Genomic DNA, 19,875 nt, shown 5'->3' on the forward strand with positions numbered 1-19,875 from the left:
TTCAGAGTTAATTTGACTCAAAATGGTGTTAAAATTCCACTGAATTGAGTTGAATTTACACTGCAATGACTGCATAATTTTACATTCCGATTTAATTTCCGACACTAGTGCTCATTGACTCCTCATAATGTTGAAAATACTTATCCTGTGTTAAAAATAAGTCAACACTGTTATTTTTACACCCCCTTTTTACTGTGTAGCTACCGTTTCTCCTAGACTTTAATTGTTGCTTTCATGGTTATTTGTATTTATTTATCTGCATCTGTGCGGTTAAAGGGAAGGACATTATTGCGCTTTTCAAAAATACACATTTAAACTGGATTTGAGATCAAATGTTTTATATTAGGTGACAGTACATAATGTCACCTTTTATTTGAGGGTATTTTTTACCGTGGTATCTGACAGGAGACCGCCCAACCATTAATGATGTATACGGTAAGATAGTCTAGCTAGCTACATTTTCAGATATTACACGTTTCTAATTTTGACAGAAAGAGACATTTGCTTGGCTAGCTATAGTCTAATGTTAGCTAGCTAACATTGAAACTGTTTGGTTAGCTACCTGCAGATTCATGCAGTGTATTAACGTCATGAGTTGTGATTATGGTTCATTGTTTACCTAGCTAACTAATGTTAGCTGGCTGGCTCGCTAGCTAACGTTACGTGTATGACCTTATTATTCGTATCTCAGAGCCATTTGCTTAGCTAGCTATAGCCTAATTTTACCCATTTTTTGTTGGTTAGATACCTGCAGATTCATGTTGGGATTATGGTTCATTGTTTACCTAGCTAGCTACATGTCTTAAAAGACTCCACTATTCAAGTAAGTTTCAAGTATGTTTTCGAAAGCACCATTTCGGGTGCGTTCGTAAGTTCAGTCTGGCCATCTATTTCAGAGCACTCTCGTCTGTGTGCCAGAGAGCGCAGAATAACTGATGAATTTACAAATCCTCAACATCCGTTGAATATAGCAGGTGTCAGTTGCCATCATCACAGTTACAGTCACCAACGCTCTGGATAACATGAAAACAGCCTAACCAGCTCTGCTAGGGTGAGTAAAATGGTCAGAGTGGGGTGTTCTCTCGTTATGTGTCTGGAAGTAGCTAGCAAGCTAGTCAATGTTAGCCAGTTAGCTTGGGTGCTTGACGTTCGGATCAACCCTTATCATCGACCAGAGCGTTTGGCGAGCGCTCTGAACTCGAAACGTTCTGAATTTACAAACGGACAATCTGACAGCACAGTTGCAGTCACCAACGCTCTGGATAACATAACAGCCTAACCAGCTCTTCTAAGGCGAGTAATGTTCAGTGAGCTGTTCTCTCTCACTTAGATGTCTGGAAGTAGCTAGCAGGTTAGCTTGGTTGCTTGACTGCTGTTGTTAGTACATTCAGATCAACCCATAAAGAGATGGGTGGGGCTAAAGCTTAAGAGGGTGTGAACGATGCTGAATGGGTGTAGACAAAGAAGGGCTCTCCAATAGTAGTAACAAAATATTCAAAGGCCATTTCTCAAGTTGATCAACTTTCAAAGCAAAATTACTTTCCCATTGTTTCTCAACTATAGTGTATGATATACCATTTTGTAGCTCTGTGTCTCTACTTTTATCCAATGTAAAAAACACAATTTCAAATGTTGTTACATAAGACCGGTTTGAGCTGGTCGGTCACATATTGTAATGGGTCTGTGTGTAGCTGGTGAGATGAGTCAGGCGCAGGACAGCAGATATGAGTAATGAAAGCAATTTTACTCAAATATATCACAATAAACGTTGTATAAATACAAGGCCACAAATACGGACCGCAATACAATAAACAATTACTCACAAACATGGGGGAACAGAGGGTTAAATAATGAACAAGTAATTGGGGGATTGAAACCAGGTGTGTAAGACAAGGACAAAACAAACGGAAAATGAAAAGTGGATCGGCGATGGCTAGAAGGCCAGTGACGTCGACTGCTGAACGCCGCCCGAGCAAGGAGAGGGACCGACTTCGGCAGAAGTCGTGACACATATCTGTTTTAACGTTTAGAATTGAAAGCACTTTATGTATCTTCTGTAGTTTCTCCATTTGAAGGAGTTATAAGTATTTGGACAAATTCACTTATGTGTATTGTTGGGATCTGAGAATATGAAATATACTTCTTCATGTCACTGAGGGAGAGAGGGTAATGTATAACGTTTACATTATGTCAGGATATGTTATTGTGAGCTGTCAGAGATCCTCTGGGAGGAGAAGAGACACAGTCTGGTACCAGGCACTATGACAGCCGTGAGTTGGGGAGGAGTGAGCACTTTGTGGCAGAGATCAGGTCAGATGAAGTGAGGAAGAACAGATATCACTAAGGTTCTGTCTAGCAACAGAGATGCTTTGGCTGTTCAGATGTGTAGGAGGAGACTCGGCGTAGGAGAAAGGGTTAAATATCAGTGCTTGTGTGAATATGTCTTGGTCGATTCAGCTGGTCGATCCTTTGGGAAGAATAAACTTGGTTTAAGCTTTCATAGTGTTCGTCGAGTTCTTACTCTGATAATTAGAACATAACAGTCTTAAAGTAGTCCAAAGTGTAGTATTTGGTCCCATATTCCTAGAACGCAATGACTACATCAATCTTGTGACTCTACAAATTTGTTGGATGCACTTGCAGTTTGTTTTGGTTGTGCTTCAGATTATGTCATTTTGGAGTCACTTTTATTGTAAATAAGAATAGGTTTCTGAACACTTACACAATTAATTACCGTGATTACAGATAATCATTAATGAACCGTGAATAATGCAGGGTTGCAAACTGGTGAGGGCCTTTTTTGTGTTGCACTGAAAAATGCAGTAAATCCCTGCTAGGGGGGAAATGCAGGTTTTAACTAATTAATCAACAAAGAATATGATCTACATGATCCGTCTCTGTGTGTAAAATAAAAAGTGGTTCATGTGAACCTAATTCACAGCTAAAAACATGTAAAGAAAGCAATCCAATGTTATTTGTTGTCTAGACTTTACTGCAAATGACACTCAAGTCTTGAGACAAAACAATACACAATACAGTTACCATGACAGCCTTTTATAATAGAACGCTTGTTAGCCATGACAGCCTTTATAATAGAACGCTTGTTAGCCATGACAGCCTTTATAATAGAACGCTTGTTAGCCATGACAGCCTTTATAATAGAACGCTTGTTACCGTGACAGCCTTTATAATAGAACGCTTGTTACCGTGACAGCCTTTATAATAGAACGCTTGTTACCATGACAGCCTTTATAATAGAACGCTTGTGACCACACACATCTAAATATTGCACTTGGGAGAAAAACATCTTAAAGTAGAAATAGAATGAAACAAACAGGCATTCTATTGTTGCTCTATTATAGTGGCCACTATAGACATCGATCAAGTGCACAAAGCTACATGTGTGCAAAAATAATGTTCAATGAGTAGAAAATGTAATAATCCCCTCTCACTTACACACATGTTGCTGTCAAGTTCAACACAACAAAAACAATATCTGTTGGGCTATACTGAACATTATCACATTGTACGATTTCTTCCGGTGTACATCAATTCTATAATGTGCCAGCAGAGCATGATACCATTTGTTGGCATAATTGATCTCTTTCAGGCAGAGAATACACCTGGCATACCGCTTTTTATCCACTGTATTGAAAAAGTTAGAAAGAGGGAAAGTGTGTGGTGTTCCTTTCACCTCTATAGCGGCATCCAGCTTAAACCAGGCCCAGCTCCAACTACACTTGATCCCTGAATCCACTTGTTTAACAAGCAACGCCTAATTTTCACTTAATTCTCTCATTCTGAAAATTAACCACAAACTATAGAGGGACAACATCAGTTCACAGAAAGTAGTTAGTTCGTTAGCTAGTTAACTAAGTTAGTTAACATTTCACACAGATTGCCAGGGTCCAGTAAGCAACTAACGCGTTATTACTTGAAGAATGGCAAGGAGTCGTTAGCTGACTTCATTAGCCAGCTAATTTTCACATCAAGAACTAAATAATTTGATCAGTTAAACTGGCTAATGTTGCTCAACATTTCTCTGGCTAGCTAACGGGGAATTCGATACAGCTAACAAGATACTTAACAATACTTGTTCCACCACACTTTCTCCCTCACCTCAAACTTTCCAAATGCCAGTAGTTTTTCGGTTACAGCTCATGAAGTACGCTTCATCACCTTCTCACCCCCGTCTCCATGGTCAGGCTTCTCACCTACCTCGCCGTTATCGTTCAGGGGACACGATGCTGTAAGTTAACTTGCAAACTGCCTTTCTACTCTCTACTGTCTTTCCAGAGCGAGCGCTGATGCTGTAACTAGCAAGTTGGTTGTCTCTTCTCTCTTCAGTCGAGTGCCACATTCTGTTATGTGAACAACTGGCTGAGCCTTGGATGCAACCAGTATTTCTACAAACGTGCATCACTCGTTCGCATATAGCCAGTAGACATCCAAATGACTGTTAGCTAAGATTTTGAAAGTATGATGTTGACATGATCAGTCCAATTAAAACTACTGTAGATATAACCTGATTTGACGTCATTTTATTTGTGACCAATGACCTTGAGCTTTCTTGGATAGGCACTTCCAATGTAACCCTATGGCTACACCCAAGGGGCTTGAATTCTCGAGCTCTCCCCGTAGATCGAGCTCTCACCTAAAAAGCCCATATTCCACTGGTTGAGAGAAATTGTCATTGTTTTTGGGCAGAATTATGTGAGGCTTTATGTGTTGTTGTTGGAGGTGCGTGTTGGTCAGTTTAGCTCAGAAAATGCCGCTTTCAACAATCTTCCGCCACAGGCAGCCGCCTAATCTGCCTAAATGAGCCGTCGTGTTATCCATTTTTCTGTGCTTTTGAGGCTTCTTTTTACAGTCTATGGGCGAGGAAAGTGTAGGCACAGTGATCTGAGCTTGCATTGGCCAGCAGCAGACCTATAGGTGTGCTTGATTTTCTCCCTGCCGGGTAGGCGGAGTCCTACCTTCAAACACATGAAATGGTTAAAAATGGGCGCTAGGGCTGCTGAATCAAGTTGTACCTACCGTTATTAACAGTGTGAAGAGAATTAATAAAAATAGGAACAAGGCTTTATCAAATATTTTTATAACTAAAACCGAGATAGACCACAGCCTGTCGAGGCAAATGAACAGGCAAGGAGATGGTGTGGGGGAAATTCTACCTTTAACTAATAATGAGGAAAAGCAAAGTCAATAATCAATCAAACTTTGATTAAAACCCTATTATAATAAGGAGGCTGGTCCCCCCGCCCACGCAGGTGAAATGGAGTGAGAGCCTGCTGTACAACGAGTACAGGAGCATTTATATAGGCAAGCTACCCCATGCAAGCAGCTGCAACGCATGTGACCCTATGTGTGTCACGGTTCATGAATCCACTGACTCCCTCTTTCTCTCTCTTTCTCTTTCTCTTTCTCTTTTTCTCTCTCTCTCTCTCTCTCTCTCTCTCTCTCTCCCGTGTTTGTGTGGGCGTGGTTCCCAATCTCGGCCTGATTGTCTGCGCCAGCTGGAATCACTTATCTTCCCTTTATATGTTCTGTAACCAGTGTTTCTTGTTGTCAGATCATTGTTACTTCCCTGAGGTTGTGTCGTGTGTCTGGGCTCTTTCTCTCGGCGCCCTTGTGTGGATTATCTTCTGGGCTCCTTCCTACCCATCCGGACACATTCCCCTGGATTACTCAGCACGCTATCATCGGTATATGCGCCATAGTCCCTGGGTCGGATTCCGTCTGAGTACAGTCTGTCTGTCCTGTTGCTGCTGTAAACTGTATTTCATTAAACCATCGTTGCTTGCATCTTGCATCCGCCTCTGTGTTGTCACAGAATGATCTGACCTACCATGGATGCAGCGAGTTCAACGAGTCTGACCGAATTCATTTCCCGCAGTATCACGAGAATGGATCAACAAGAGGAGAACATCTCCAGCACAGGTCGGGCAGTACAAGCCCTTGTGACGCAGGTATCCCAGCTGACCCAACAAGTACAACATCTGAGGGGTCTCGCTGCGCCACCTACACCGGCAGTTCAACCCGCCCCGCCAGAGCCGGACCCATGCTGCACCTCTTTCCAGACACTCTCCGAGGAGATGAGAAGGGTCTTCGATCGGGCCGTGGCGGGTAGGGAGGCGGCCAGACTACTCGCTGACCTTCGCCAAGGAGACCGTTCAGTATCGGAATACTCCATCCAATTCCGCACTCTGGCCGCAGAGTGTCAGTGGAACGAGGAGGCGCAGTGGGACATGTTCCTGCATGGGCTGGGGGACCGGATCCAGAAGGAGATCTATGTTCTGGACCTTCCCAGGAGTTTAAATGGACTAGTGGAACTAGCCTTGAGGGTCGACACTCGTCTGAGTCGTATTGGCCGCCGAGCATGCCCTAACAGACCGTATAACGACACGGAGGGCTGGCATGCCAGCGGCGGGAACACGGCCAGTTCAGCCTCCGCTCACGAACCCATGCAGCTGGGGAGAGCTCGCCTCTCCCGGGAAGAGAGGGAGAGGCGGAGATCCCAAGGACTCTGTCTCTACTGTGGTAGAGCGGGCCACTTTATCCACTCCTGCCCGGTAAAAGATCAGGCCCGGTAGTAAGTATGAGGCTACTATCGGGTGGTGTCACCACAGAGAAGACCTCATCATCTACTCTCCTCCCGGTAAGACTAAGATGGGCCACCCACACGCACGACACCCAAGCCTTACTGGACTCAGGAGCAGAGGGTAATTTTATGGACTTCAAGCTCGCTCACAAACTCCAGATTCCTATCACCTCACTCACGCACAAGATATCCGTCAACGCTCTCAATGGTCAAGAACTCCCCAACATTTCTCATACCACTGAACCTATCACACTCATCACTTCTGGCAATCACACTGAGACACTATCATTTCTACTCATGGACTCACCCCTTGCACCATTAGTTCTCGGCCACCCTTGGCTCACCCAACACAACCCCAGAGTTGACTGGGGTCATAACTCTATATCCATGTGGAGTAACAAGTGTCTTGAGTCCTGTTTAGTGTCTGCTTGTTCATCTGTGTCTGATTCTGTGTTTCTAGAGGAGGCAGTGGATTTGTCTAACGTGCCCGTTGAATACCTCGACCTGAAGGAGGTGTTCAGCAAGTCCCGTGCTGCTTCTCTTCCTCCGCATCGTCCCTATGACTGTGCAATAGAATTATTGCCAGGTGAGTCTCCGCCTAAAGGCAAGTTATATTCACTCTCTGTTCCTGAGAGGGAGGCTATGGAGAGATACATCTCTGATTCTCTGGCCTCTGGATTCATTCGTCCTTCCTCTTCTCCAGCGGGGGCGGGGTTCTTCTTTGTGGGGAAGAAGGACGGATCTCTGCGTCCTTGCATTGATTACCGTGGGTTGAATAACATCACAGTGAAGAATACCTATCCCTTACCGTTGATGTCCTCAGCCTTTGAAAGGTTACAGGGAGCATCCGTGTTCACTAAGTTGGATTTACGTAATGCATATAATTTGGTTCGCATAAGGAGGGGGGATGAATGGAAGACCGCGTTTAACACCCCCAGAGGGCACTTCGAATATTTGGTCATGCCTTTTGGGCTATCCAACTCCCCAGCGGTTTTCCAGGCACTCGTCAATGACGTGCTGAGAGATATGATTGATCAGTTCATATATGTTTACCTGGATGACATACTGATTTTTTCTTCTTCTCTCCAGGAACACGTTCAGCACGTCAGACGAGTGCTTCAGAGGTTGTTGGAGAATGGACTTTTTGTCAAGGCGGAGAAATGCATTTTTCATGCACAATCCGTTCCATTCCTAGGTTACATCGTCTCGACTGAAGGTATTCACATGGATCCTGACAAGGTTAAGGCTGTGGTGGATTGGCCAAGCCCAGATTCCCGTAAGGCCCTACAGAGGTTTCTGGGATTCGCCAATTTCTACCGGCGTTTCGTTCGCAACTTTAGCCAGATAGTCGCTTCTCTTACCGCCTTAACCTCCCCCAGAGTGACGTTCAGGTGGTCCGATACAGCCGAGGCTGCATTCGCCAAACTCAAGAGCCGCTTTGTTTCGGCCCCCATCCTCATAGCTCCCGATCCCTCGCGTCAGTTCGTGGTGGAGGTGGACGCTTCAGAGGTGGGGGTAGGTGCGGTACTTTCCCAACGTTCCTCTTCTGACGACAAGATGCACCCTTGCGCGTTCCTGTCCCATCGGTTATCACCTGCGGAACGTAACTACGACATTGGCAACAGAGAGTTGTTGGCAGTGAAGTTAGCACTGGAGGAGTGGCGCCATTGGTTAGAGGGTTCGGGGGTACCTTTTATAGTTTGGACTGATCACAAGAATTTGGAATATATCAGAACCGCCAAGCGACTCAACTCCAGGCAGGCGCGGTGGGCACTCTTTTTCGGACGTTTTGACTTCTCTCTCTCGTATCGCCCGGGTTCCAAGAATGTCAAACCCGATTCCCTTTCTCGCATTTTTGACCATTCCGAACGCCCATCCACTCCCGAGTGCATCCTACCCGGGACCCTAGTGGTCTCCACACTCACATGGGAGGTTGAATCGAGGGTCAAAACGGCCTTAGAAGGGGTAAAGCCTCCGCCCGGTTGCCCGCCTAATCGGTTGTTTGTGCCGGAGGGGTGTCGGTCCGATGTTATTCGGTGGGGGCATTGCTCCAACGTAGCGTGTCATCCAGGAGTCAGCCGCACTAGCTTTTTGGTTAAGCAACGCTTTTGGTGGCCACTGATGGCTCGTGACATTCACAGTTTTGTCTTGGCTTGCTCGGTTTGTGCCACTGGGAAGACTTCTAATCGACCTCCAGATGGGTTACTCCAACCGCTGTCGGTCCCTTCGAGACCCTGGTCCCACATCGCGCTAGATTTTGTTACCGCCCTCCCGCCCTCCCAGGGCAAGACGGTGGTTTTGACCGTGGTGGACCGGTTCTCGAAGGCGGCTCATTTTATTCCCTTGCCTAAATTACCATCTGCCAAGGAGACAGCGGTAACTGTCGTGGATCACGTCTTTCGCTTACATGGCCTGCCGATGGACGTAGTTTCTGACAGGGGGCCCCAATTTGTGTCCAAGTTTTGGCAAGAGTTTTGTAGGTTACTGGGAGCGAGTGTCAGTCTGTCTTCAGGGTTTCATCCCCAGAGCAACGGTCAAACGGAGAGGGCCAACCAAGATTTGGAGAGAGTGTTGCGATGTTTGGTTTCTAAGAATCCCTCTTCCTGGAGTCAACAACTCTCTATGGTTGAGTACGCTCACAATTCGTTGCCAGTGGCAGCCACGGGTCTCTCTCCGTTTGAGTGTAGTTTAGGTTACCAGCCACCTATCTTTCCCAGTACGGAGGTCGAGGTCACTGTGCCCTCCGCTCACGCTTTCATCCAGAGGTGCCGTCACGCATGGAGCAGAGCCCGGGAGACTCTTCTCCGGGTGGGGACGCGCACCAAGGCTAAGGCCGATCGCCGCCGGTCGAAGCCTCCGGTATATGTCGTTGGCCAAGGAGTGTGGCTTTCTACTAAGAACATTCCACTCCGATCCGTTTCGAACAAGCTTTCCCCCAAATTTATCGGCCCGTTCAAAGTCACCAGGATCATTAGTCCGGTGGCGGTCCGGCTCAAGCTTCCTCCGGCGTATAGGAGAATTCATCCTACCTTTCATGTGTCTAAAATAAAACCTGTGTTTCAGGCACGCATTAACCCGCCGGTCCCGGTTCCCCCGCCACCACGACTTGTTGATGGGGAACCCACCTTTTCTGTCAATCGTATTTTGGACTCTAGAAGGAGGGGACGCGGTATCCAGTACCTGGTGGACTGGGAGGGTTACGGTCCGGAGGAGAGAAGTTGGGTACCTGCTAGGGACATTCTGGATCACTCCCTTATCGATGATTTCAATCGACAGGTAAATTCGCCTGGGAACGCCAAGAGGCGTTCCTAGGGGGGGGGGGTATTGTCACGGTTCATGAATCCACTGACTCCCTCTTTCTCTCTCTTTCTCTTTCTCTTTTTCTCTCTCTCTCTCTCTCTCTCTCTCTCTCTCTCTCCCGTGTTTGTGTGGGCGTGGTTCCCAATCTCGGCCTGATTGTCTGCGCCAGCTGGAATCACTTATCTTCCCTTTATATGTTCTGTAACCAGTGTTTCTTGTTGTCAGATCATTGTTACTTCCCTGAGGTTGTGTCGTGTGTCTGGGCTCTTTCTCTCGGCGCCCTTGTGTGGATTATCTTCTGGGCTTCTTCCTACCCATCCGGACACATTCCCCTGGATTACTCAGCACGCTATCATCGGTATATGCGCCATAGTCCCTGGGTCGGATTCCGTCTGAGTACAGTCTGTCTGTCCTGTTGCTGCTGTAAACTGTATTTCATTAAACCATCGTTGCTTGCATCTTGCATCCGCCTCTGTGTTGTCACAATGTGTGTGTGTGTGTGTGTGAGGGGGGGACAACTGGGTGAAAAGGTTGCCTCAGTCTGTTATAACTGAGTGAGGACAACAGGGGCCAGAATGACAGGAAGTCACTCCAGATATACTTCCTCTAACAGTAGCTCAACGGTTCCCCCAAGTTGGGAAAGCAAGTGCCATGACTGTAGGCCCAGATGATGTATGGTCGTACTGGTCTCACTCTCTCTCACACACACACGCACACACACACACACAAAAACACACAAAAACACACACACACACACAAAAACAAAAACATAAATATTTCGCCCAGAAACAGGCTCCAAACAGAACAATAGCTTTATCATTGAAAAAGCTTATCATTGAAAAAGCAGAATATAACCTTTTTTTTTATATATATATTTTATTTTTGCATTTTCCAATTAACAACATTCAAGACAAAAGTGAAAAGATATTAGACAACAATAGGACAAAGTGACAGTAACAGACGAGCGTAACAAAGAAAGAAAAAATAAAACAAATTATAATTATATATACAAACATACAATATAAAATAATAATGAGACATTGGATCATATGGTCACCTGCCGTAGGCTACATATTATACATTACGTGTGAAACATTATATAAGGATAATATAGAGATTCATTCAATGTGATGTGGGGGGAGATTCTCCATATAGTCAATAAAAGGTTGCCAAATTCTTTAAAATGTCTAACTTATTCCTCAAGCAGTAAGTCATTTTCTCCAGTGGGATACAACTATTAACTTCTGATAGCCACATTGCAACTGGCAGGGAGGAATCCCATTTCCATTTCAAGGCAATACATTTCTTGGCAATTGCTAGCAATATTTCTGTTACCTTTATAGTATGGCTATGCCTAAGATTGGTGTTAGTAAAGTTGCCCAGTAGACAGACCTCCGGGTCTAAAGGGAATGCAACCCCGTGAATTGAGGATATGGTATCGCATACCCCCTGCCAGAAACCGTGTAGTTTTGAACAGCAGAATATAACCTTTACTCTGTCTCCAGTTAACTTAAAAGGAACCAGTCAGTTTCTGTCAAGTCTTTGGCTGAGCTCCCAGACATCATAGACAACTGTCTTGTTGGTCAGGCTATAGAAGGTAATGCAGAGAGATAGAATTATAATAACAATTAGAAAATCACCTTGTTTTACATTTTACAATTTAGTTGAGTAGAAATTATACATACCGTACATACAGTCGTATGTGAAAATGCCAAATGATTACTCAAATGTGAACCAAACGGTCTCTTATGAGGACATGATTGATAAACTTGTGTTATTACCACCCTACTAGTCCGTACAACAGGTGTGTTCAAAAGACAAGTGGTCAATTATTGAAAAGTTTTGGATTGATTAACTTGTGTTATTACCTCCATACTATTGTGTAACAACACAGGGTGTGTTCGTAAATTCAATCTGGAGTGAAAAGAGTGCACTCACAGTGCGCTCTGGGCGTTGGTAAATTCAGAGTAGAGATCAACCGATTAATCAGCATGGCCGATTAGCCGATTAATCAGCATGGCTGATTAATCGCGATTATGGCCGATTACATTGCACTCTATGAGGAGACTGCGTGGCAGGCTGACTACCTGTTACGCGAGTGCAGCAAGGAACCAAGGTAAGTTGCTAGCTAGCATTAAACTTATCTTATAAAAAACAATCTTCACATAATCACTATTTAACTACACATGGTTGATGATATTACTAGTTTATCTAGCTTGTCCTGAGTTGAATATAATCGATGCGGTGCCTGTTAATTTATCATCGAATCACAGCCTACTTCGACAAACGGGTGATGATTTAACAAGCGCATTCGCAAAAAAAGCACTGTCGTTGCACCAATGTACCTAACCATAAACATCAACGCCTTTCTTAAAATCAATACACAAGTATATTTATTTAAACCTGCATATTTAGTTAATATTGCCTGCTAACATGAATTTCTTGAAACTAGGGAAATTGTGTCACTTCTCTTGCGTTCTGTGCAAGCAGTCGGGGTATATGCAGCAGTTTGGGCCGCCTGGCTCATTGCGAACTATGTGAAGTCCATTTATTCCTAACAAAGACAGTAATTAATTTGCCAGAATTTTACATAATTATGACATAACATTGAAGGTTGTGCAATGTAACAGCAATATTTAGATTTAGGGATGCCACCCGTTAGATAAAATACGGAAAGGTTCCGTTTTTCACTGAAAGAATAAACGTTTTGTTTTCAAAATTATAGTTTCCGGATTTGACCATATTAATGAGCTAAGGCTCGTATTGCTGTGTGTTTATTATATTATAATGAAGTCTATGATTTGGTATTTGATAGAGCAGTCTGACTGAGCGGTGGTAGGGCAGCAGCAGGCTCCTAAGCGTTCATTCAAACTTTACTGCGTTCGCCAGCAGCACTTAGCAATGCTTCAAGCATTGCGCTGTTTATGACTTCAAGCCTGTCAACTCCCGAGATTAGGCTGGCAATACTATGGTGCATATAAGAACATCCAATAGTAAAAGGTATATGAAATACAAGTGGTATAAAGAGAAATAGTCCTATAATTCCTATAATAACTACAACCTAAAACTTCTTAACTGGGAATATTGAAGACTCATGTTAAAAGGAACCACCAGCTTTCATATGTTCTCATGTTCTGAGCAAGGAACTTAAACGTGAGCTTTTTTACATGGCACATATTGCACTTTTACTTTCTTCTCCAACACTGTGTTTTTGCATTATTTAAACCAAATTGAACATGTTTCATTATTTATTTGAGACTAAATGGATTTTATTATGTATTATATTAAGTTAACCTTTCTGGTACAAGTGGGACGGTAGCGTCCCACCTCGACAACAGCCAGTGAAATTGCAGGGCACCAAATTCAAAACAACAGAAATCCCATAATTATAATTCCTCAAACATACAAGTATTATAAACCATTTTAAAGATAAACGTCTTGTAAATCCAACCACAGTGTCCGATTTCAAAAAGGCTTTACTGCGAAAGCACACCATGCGATTATGTTAGGTCAGCACCTAGCCACAGAAAACCATACAGCCATTTTCCTACCAAGGAGAGGTGTCACAAAAGTCAGAAATAGAGTTAAAAATATTCACGCAGTGGAAGCCTTAGGAAGTGCAATATGACCCAATAGACACTGTATATTCGATAGGCAATGACTTGAAAAACTACAAACCTCAGATTTCCCACTTCCTGGTTGGATTTTTCTCAGGTTTTCACCTGCCATATGAGTTCTGTTATACTCACAGACATCATTCAAACAGTTTTAGAAACTTCAGAGTGTTTTCTATCCAAATCTACTAATAATATGCATATCCTAGCCTCTGGGCCTGAGTAGCAGGCAGTTTACGGACGTGAAAATACTGCCCCCTACACCAGTGAGGTTAAAATAAAAGTGTTCATTCAGTATTGTTGTAATTGTCATTATTACAAATATATATATACATATATATACATATAAAAATACTGAGTTACTAGTATAGTTAGTAGTTAGAGGAATACACCTGGGGTGAGTTACTGGTATAGTTAGTAGTTAGAGGAGTACACCTGGGGTGAGTTACGAGTATAGTTAGAAGTTAGAGGAGTACACCTGGGGTGAGTTACGAGTATAGTTAGTAGTTAGAGGAGTACACCTGGGGTGAGTTACGAGTATAGTTAGTAGTTAGAGGAGTACACCTGGGGTGAGTTACGAGTATAGTTAGTAGTTAGATGAGTACACCTGGGGTGAGTTACTAGTCTAGTTAGTAGTTAGAGGAGTACACCTGGGGTGAGTTACTAGTATAGTTAGTAGTTAGAGGAGTACACCTGGGGTGAGTTACGAGTATAGTTAGTAGTTAGAGGAGTACACCTGGGGTGAGTTACGAGTATAGTTAGTAGTTAGATGAGTACACCTGGGGTGAGTTACTAGTCTAGTTAGTAGTTAGAGGAGTACACCTGGGGTGAGTTACTAGTATAGTTAGTAGTTAGAGGAGTACACCTGGGGTGAGTTACGAGTATAGTTAGAAGTTAGATGAGTACACATTGTCACGTTCCTGACCTGTTTTCTTTTTTCTTGTATTTATTTAGTTGGTCAGGGCGTGAGTTGGGTGGGTTTGTCTATGTGTGATTTTCTATGTTGGGAGCAGCCAGAGCCGTCCGCCAGACAGGAGCAGCCAGAGCCGTCCGCCAGACAGGAGCAGCCAGAGCCGTCCGCCAGACAGGAGCAGCCAGAGCCGCCCGCCAGACAGGAGCAGCCAGAGCCGTCCGCCAGACAGGAGCAGCCAGAGCCGTCCGCCAGACAGGAGCAGCCAGAGCCGTCCGCCAGACAGGAGCAGCCAGAGCCGTCCGCCAGACAGGAGCAGCCAGAGCCGTCCGCCAGACAGGAGCAGCCAGAGCCGTCCGCCAGACAGGAGCAGCCAGAGCCGTCCGCCAGACAGGAGCAGCCAGAGCCGTCCGCCAGACAGGACCAGCCAGAGCCGTCCGCCAGACAGGACCAGCCAGAGCCGTCCAGCCAGGATCCGCCAGGACCGCCAGCCGGCCAGAGCCAGCCGGCCAGGAGCTGCCAGAGCCAGCCGGCCATGAGCAGCCAGAGCCGCCAGCCGGCCATGAGCAGCCAGAGCCGTCCAGCCAGGACAAGCCAGAGCCGTCCAGCCAGGACCAGCCAGAGCCGTCCAGCCAGGACCAGCCAGAGCCGTCCAGCCAGGACCAGCCAGAGCCGTCCAGCCAGGATCCGCCAGAGCCGTCCAGCCAGGATCCGCCAGAGCCAGCCAGCCAGGATCCGCCAGAGCCAGCCAGCCAGGATCCGCCAGAGCCAGCCAGCCAGGATCCGTCCCTCAGTCCGGTGCTGCCCCTCAGTCCGGTGCTGCCCCTCAGTCCGGTGCTGCCCCTCAGTCCGGTGTTGCCCCTCAGTCCGGTGCTGCCCCTTAGTCCGGTGCTGCCCCTTAATCTAGTGGGGTTAATTTGGAGGAGGCTACGGAAGAGGGGATTGACTATGGTGGGGTGGGGACCACGACCAGCGCCAGAGCCGCCACCGTGGACAGACGCCCACCCAGACCCTCCCCTAGAGTTTATGCTGGTGTGCCCTGAGTTCGCACCTTAAGGGGGGAGTTATGTCACGTTCCTGACCTGTTTTCTTTTGTCTTGTATTTATTTAGTTGGTCAGGGCGTGAGTTGGGTGGGTTTGTCTATGTGTGATTTTCTATGTTGCGATTTTGTGTTCGGCCTGGTATGATTCTCAATCAGAGGCAGCTGTCAATCGTTGTCCCTGATTGAGAATCATACTAAGGCAGCCGGGGTTTCACGTGTGTTTTGTGGGTGTTTTTTCCTGTGTCAGTGTTTGTGCCACACAGGACTGTTTCGGTTTTGTCACGTTTGTTGGTTGTTATGTAGTTTATTCAAGTGTTCTTCGTGTTTCATCTTCATTTAATAAATCATTATGTCTACATACCTCGCTGCGTGTTGGTCCGATCCATGCTCCTCCTCGTCTGAGGAGGAGAACGAATATGACAGCCGTTACACACATGGGGTGAGTTACTAGTATAGGTAGTAGTTAGATGAGTACACCTGGGGTGAGTTACTAGTCTAGTTAGTAGTTAGAGGACTACACCTGGGGTGAGTTACTAGTATAGTTAGTAGTTAGAGGAGTACACCTGGGGTGAGTTACTGGTATAGTTAGTAGTTAGAGGAGTACACCTGGGGTGAGTTACTGGTATAGTTAGAGGAGTACACCTGGGGTGAGTTACTAGTATAATTAGTAGTTAGAGGAGTACACCTGGGGTGAGTTACTGGTATAGTTAGTAGTTAGAGGAGTACACCTGGGGTGAGTTACTGGTATAGTTAGAGTACACCTGGGGTGAGTTACTAGTATAGTTAGTAGTTAGAGGAGTACACCTGGGGTGAGTTACTAGTATAGTTAGTAGTTAGAGGAGTACACCTGGGGTGAGTTACTGGTATAGTTAGTAGTTAGAGGAGTACACCTGGGGTGAGTTACTAGTATAGTTAGTAGTTAGAGGAGTACACCTGGGGTGAGTTACTGGTATAGTTAGTAGTTAGAGGAGTACACCTGGGGTGAGTTACTAGTATAGTTAGTAGTTAGAGGAGTACACCTGGGGTGAGTTACTGGTATAGTTAGAGGAGTACACCTGGGGTGAGTTACTAGTATAGTTAGTAGTTAGAGGAGTACACCTGGGGTGAGTTAATGGTATAGTTAGTAGTTAGCGGAGTACACCTGGGGTGAGTTACTAGTATAGTTAGTTGTTAGAGGAGTACATCTGGGGTGAGTTACTAGTATAGTTAGTAGTTAGAAGTGTACACTAGTTAGTAGTTAAAGTACAGCTGCAGAGTCCCACACGTTGCTAAGCTCTCTTTCAGAATCTGACTTCTGTGTTTGTGTGTGTGTGTGTGTGTGTGTGTGTGTGAGAGAGTTAATCAATATATATATATTTGCCATTGACTGACAGAAACCAACTTTTGCTTCGGTGCTCATCGCTGCAGGTGTGTATGTCTGATCATTTAATTTGTAGAGAAACACTCTATTTAGATGGCAGTTCTTTAGCTTTGGTCACTAACAACTGGTGGTTATTGTAATACTGTATAGAGAACTAAATAGGGCTGGACAATATGGTGGGGCTGGACAATATGGTAGGGATGGGAGATATGGTAGGGCTGGGAAATATGGTAGGGCTGGGAGATATGGTAGGGCTGGGCGATATGGTAGGGCTGGGAAATATGGTAGGGCTGGGAGATATGGTAGGGCTGGGCGATATTTAACAATAAATTAAATGATCCATGTTACAATGTTGACAGCACATTGTTTAAAGTTGTGCACTTTAAATGTAGCCTACAGCTCTGAGGACAAAGTAATTGTCTTATCTTCAAGCTAATGTTTCTCATGGGTATCGGGTTGCATTTTACATGAACAGGCGTTTTACTATCATAGCATTTAGCCCTCTGGTCAGCCCTGACAATGGTATGCTGTCTTCCCCACTTCAAATAACGGTGAGCCTACAGCACCAACAGAGGGTCCATCAGAATCAATCAGTTCTATGACTTCTTTCACTGTTGCTGTTAGCCTAGGCTACAATTAGCCAAACACTGTTGCTGTTAGCCTAGGCTACAATTAGCCAAACACTGTTGCTGTTAGCCTAGGCTACTATTAGCCAAACACTGTTGCTGTTAGCCTAGGCTACTGTTAGCCAAACACTGTTGCTGTTAGCCTAGGCTACTGTTAGCCAAACACTGTTGCTGTTAGCCTAGGCTACTGTTAGACAAACACTGTTGCTTTTAGCCTAGGCTACTGTTAGCCCAAACACTGTTGCTGTTAGCCTAGGCTACTGTTAGCCAAACACTGTTGCTGTTAGCCTAGGCTATTGTTAGGTCAAACACTGTTGCTGTTAGCCTAGGCTATTGTTAGCCAAACACTGTTGCTATTAGCCTAGGCTATTGTTAGGCCAAACACTGTTGCTGTTAGCCCAAACACTGTTGCTGTTAGCCTACGCTACTGTTAGCCCAAACACTGTTGCTGTTAGCCTAGGTTACTGTTAGACAAACACTGTTGCTGTTAGCCTAGGTTACTGTTAGCCAAACACTGTTGCTGTTAGCCTAGGCTACTGTTAGCCAAAAACACACATCTGAATAGCAACCTAAGAACTGCTATCTGGATAGCTGAAAAGAAAGCATGATATTATTTGAATAGTGAAATAATTTCAAATGCCCATCCATAGGGTGGCAACACATACATTCTAAAATATTTCAATGGGGCTTTCTCCATTCTGATTGGTTTAATAAACTGTTCAATAAAACTTCAACCAAAAATAATCATTTTTAGCATGTTGATACATTTCTGCATTTCCTCACTGCCACATAGAACTGCACGATACGGGCAAACAATCACAGCCTTATTTTTTTACCAAATATTGCGATTTAGACCCAAACACCTGGGTGAACTGTTAGAATCATGGAAATAGAATGAATATTCTAATTCTATAGTTAGAATATAATAGTGGGCACTTTGAATACAGTGTTGTTTGACATCCTTTAATGAAGTAAGCATGAACCATTGTGGAAATGAAATGTGGATGCGATGAATGACCTCTTGTTGCTGTTGACAACCACAGAGTACACCAGCCTCTGAGAATCTCCACTCTGGATGCTGTGGATATTCCTGGGAATCATCTTCACAAAAACTCAAAACTCATCTTCACAACACTGTCCTGTCAAAACTCATCTCCACAACACTGTCCTGTCAAAACTCATCTCCACAACACTGTCCTGTCAAAACTCATCTTCACAACACTGTCCTGTCAAAACTCATCTCCACAACACTGTCCTGTCAAAACTCATCTCCACAACACTGTCCTGTCAAAACTCATCTCCACAACACTGTCCTGTCAAAACTCATCTCCACAACACTATCCTGTCAAAACTCATCTTCACAACACTGTCCTGTCAAAACTCATCTCCACAACACTGTCCTGTCAAAACTCATCTCCACAACACTGTCCTGTCAAAACTCATCTCCACAACACTGTCCTGTCAAAACTCATCTTCACAACACTGTCCTGTCAAAACTCATCTTCACAACACTGTCCTGTCAAAACTCATCTCCACAACACTGTCCTGTCAAAACACTGCAGGTGAAATCTGTAATGACTCTCTGCACATTGTGATTTATCATTGAACTTAAATTGTATTTTATTTGACCAGTGCTTGATTTGTGTGGTATTTGATGTGTGTAAGTAATGAAGCTCATATCTGTGGGATTGTAAATCTGCACCAGAGAACACCCTAATTGCAGCCAGGCTTATAATGTGTCAACCTATACAGTAGGACCTGGGCTATGTAATGTGTTAACTGTATAGGTTATGTGGGCTTTTCTCTTAGCTATGATCAGGAAATAAGTACAATTGATCAATCCAGATGTGATTGATGAGAAATGTAGAACTTTAATCTGTTTAAGTGCTTTCTCTTTTGGTTTTTAAAATCACATCACCAAAATAAATAAAGTCTGACTTGATTGTCGTTGAACTACCAGTTATTTCCTGTTCTATTCTTGTCTAAAAAAAGCTACATGATATTTGTATGCAGTACATGTCATAGTATTCTGCAAATGTATCACTTTACTGAAACTTGATTATGTAAAAGTCATGTACCACTTGTCTCACCTTGTACTGTTTAGTGCAGACCATCCAATCTAATGTTGAAGAGCGGGTTTCCTCCTCTGCTGTAGTTGAGGGCTAAATCACCATAAGAGATATTTCTATATAAATCACAAGCTCTACAGCCAGGACATTAGATCAAATACAGGATGACAATATTACTCTGTCCTAAATGGATTCATGTTATTTCTCTCTTCTCAAGTTCCATGGTCTCTGCCGGTTAAATGATCAGACACACCATTGTGTGGTCACAGTCATGTGATCAGACACACCATTGTGTGGTCACAGTCATGTGATCAGACACACCATTGTGTGGTCACAGTCATGTGATCAGACA

At 44.5% G+C, this 19,875-nt stretch overlaps 1 protein-coding gene and 2 long non-coding RNA genes across 5 annotated transcripts in view; 2 read left to right on the forward strand and 1 right to left on the reverse strand.

Annotated features, from left to right (window-relative positions):
* The window catches only part of LOC139533549 (beta-2-microglobulin-like), a 296,734-nt gene that overhangs the window by 202,597 nt on the left and 74,262 nt on the right, over positions 1–19,875 (forward strand). The gene's annotated exons all lie outside the window — the stretch shown is intronic.
* LOC139533552 (uncharacterized) overlaps positions 1–19,875 on the reverse strand; it is a 277,349-nt gene that overhangs the window by 179,148 nt on the left and 78,326 nt on the right. Inside the window, exon 1 of one of the 2 annotated variants that reach the window (XR_011666810.1) lies at positions 19,199–19,330. The exons of the other annotated variant lie outside the window; for it this stretch is intronic. This is a non-coding gene — a long non-coding RNA (uncharacterized lncRNA). Of the gene's footprint in view, positions 1–19,198; positions 19,331–19,875 lie in introns of those variants that run through there. 2 annotated transcript variants of the gene reach the window in all.
* Positions 16,842–19,413, forward strand: LOC139533553 (uncharacterized). Its single transcript, XR_011666811.1, has 2 exons — positions 16,842–16,875; positions 18,498–19,413. It is a non-coding gene; the product is annotated as an uncharacterized lncRNA (long non-coding RNA).

This window comes from Salvelinus alpinus, chromosome 11 (assembly GCF_045679555.1).
Source record: "Salvelinus alpinus chromosome 11, SLU_Salpinus.1, whole genome shotgun sequence".
Lineage (NCBI taxonomy): Eukaryota > Metazoa > Chordata > Actinopteri > Salmoniformes > Salmonidae > Salvelinus > Salvelinus alpinus.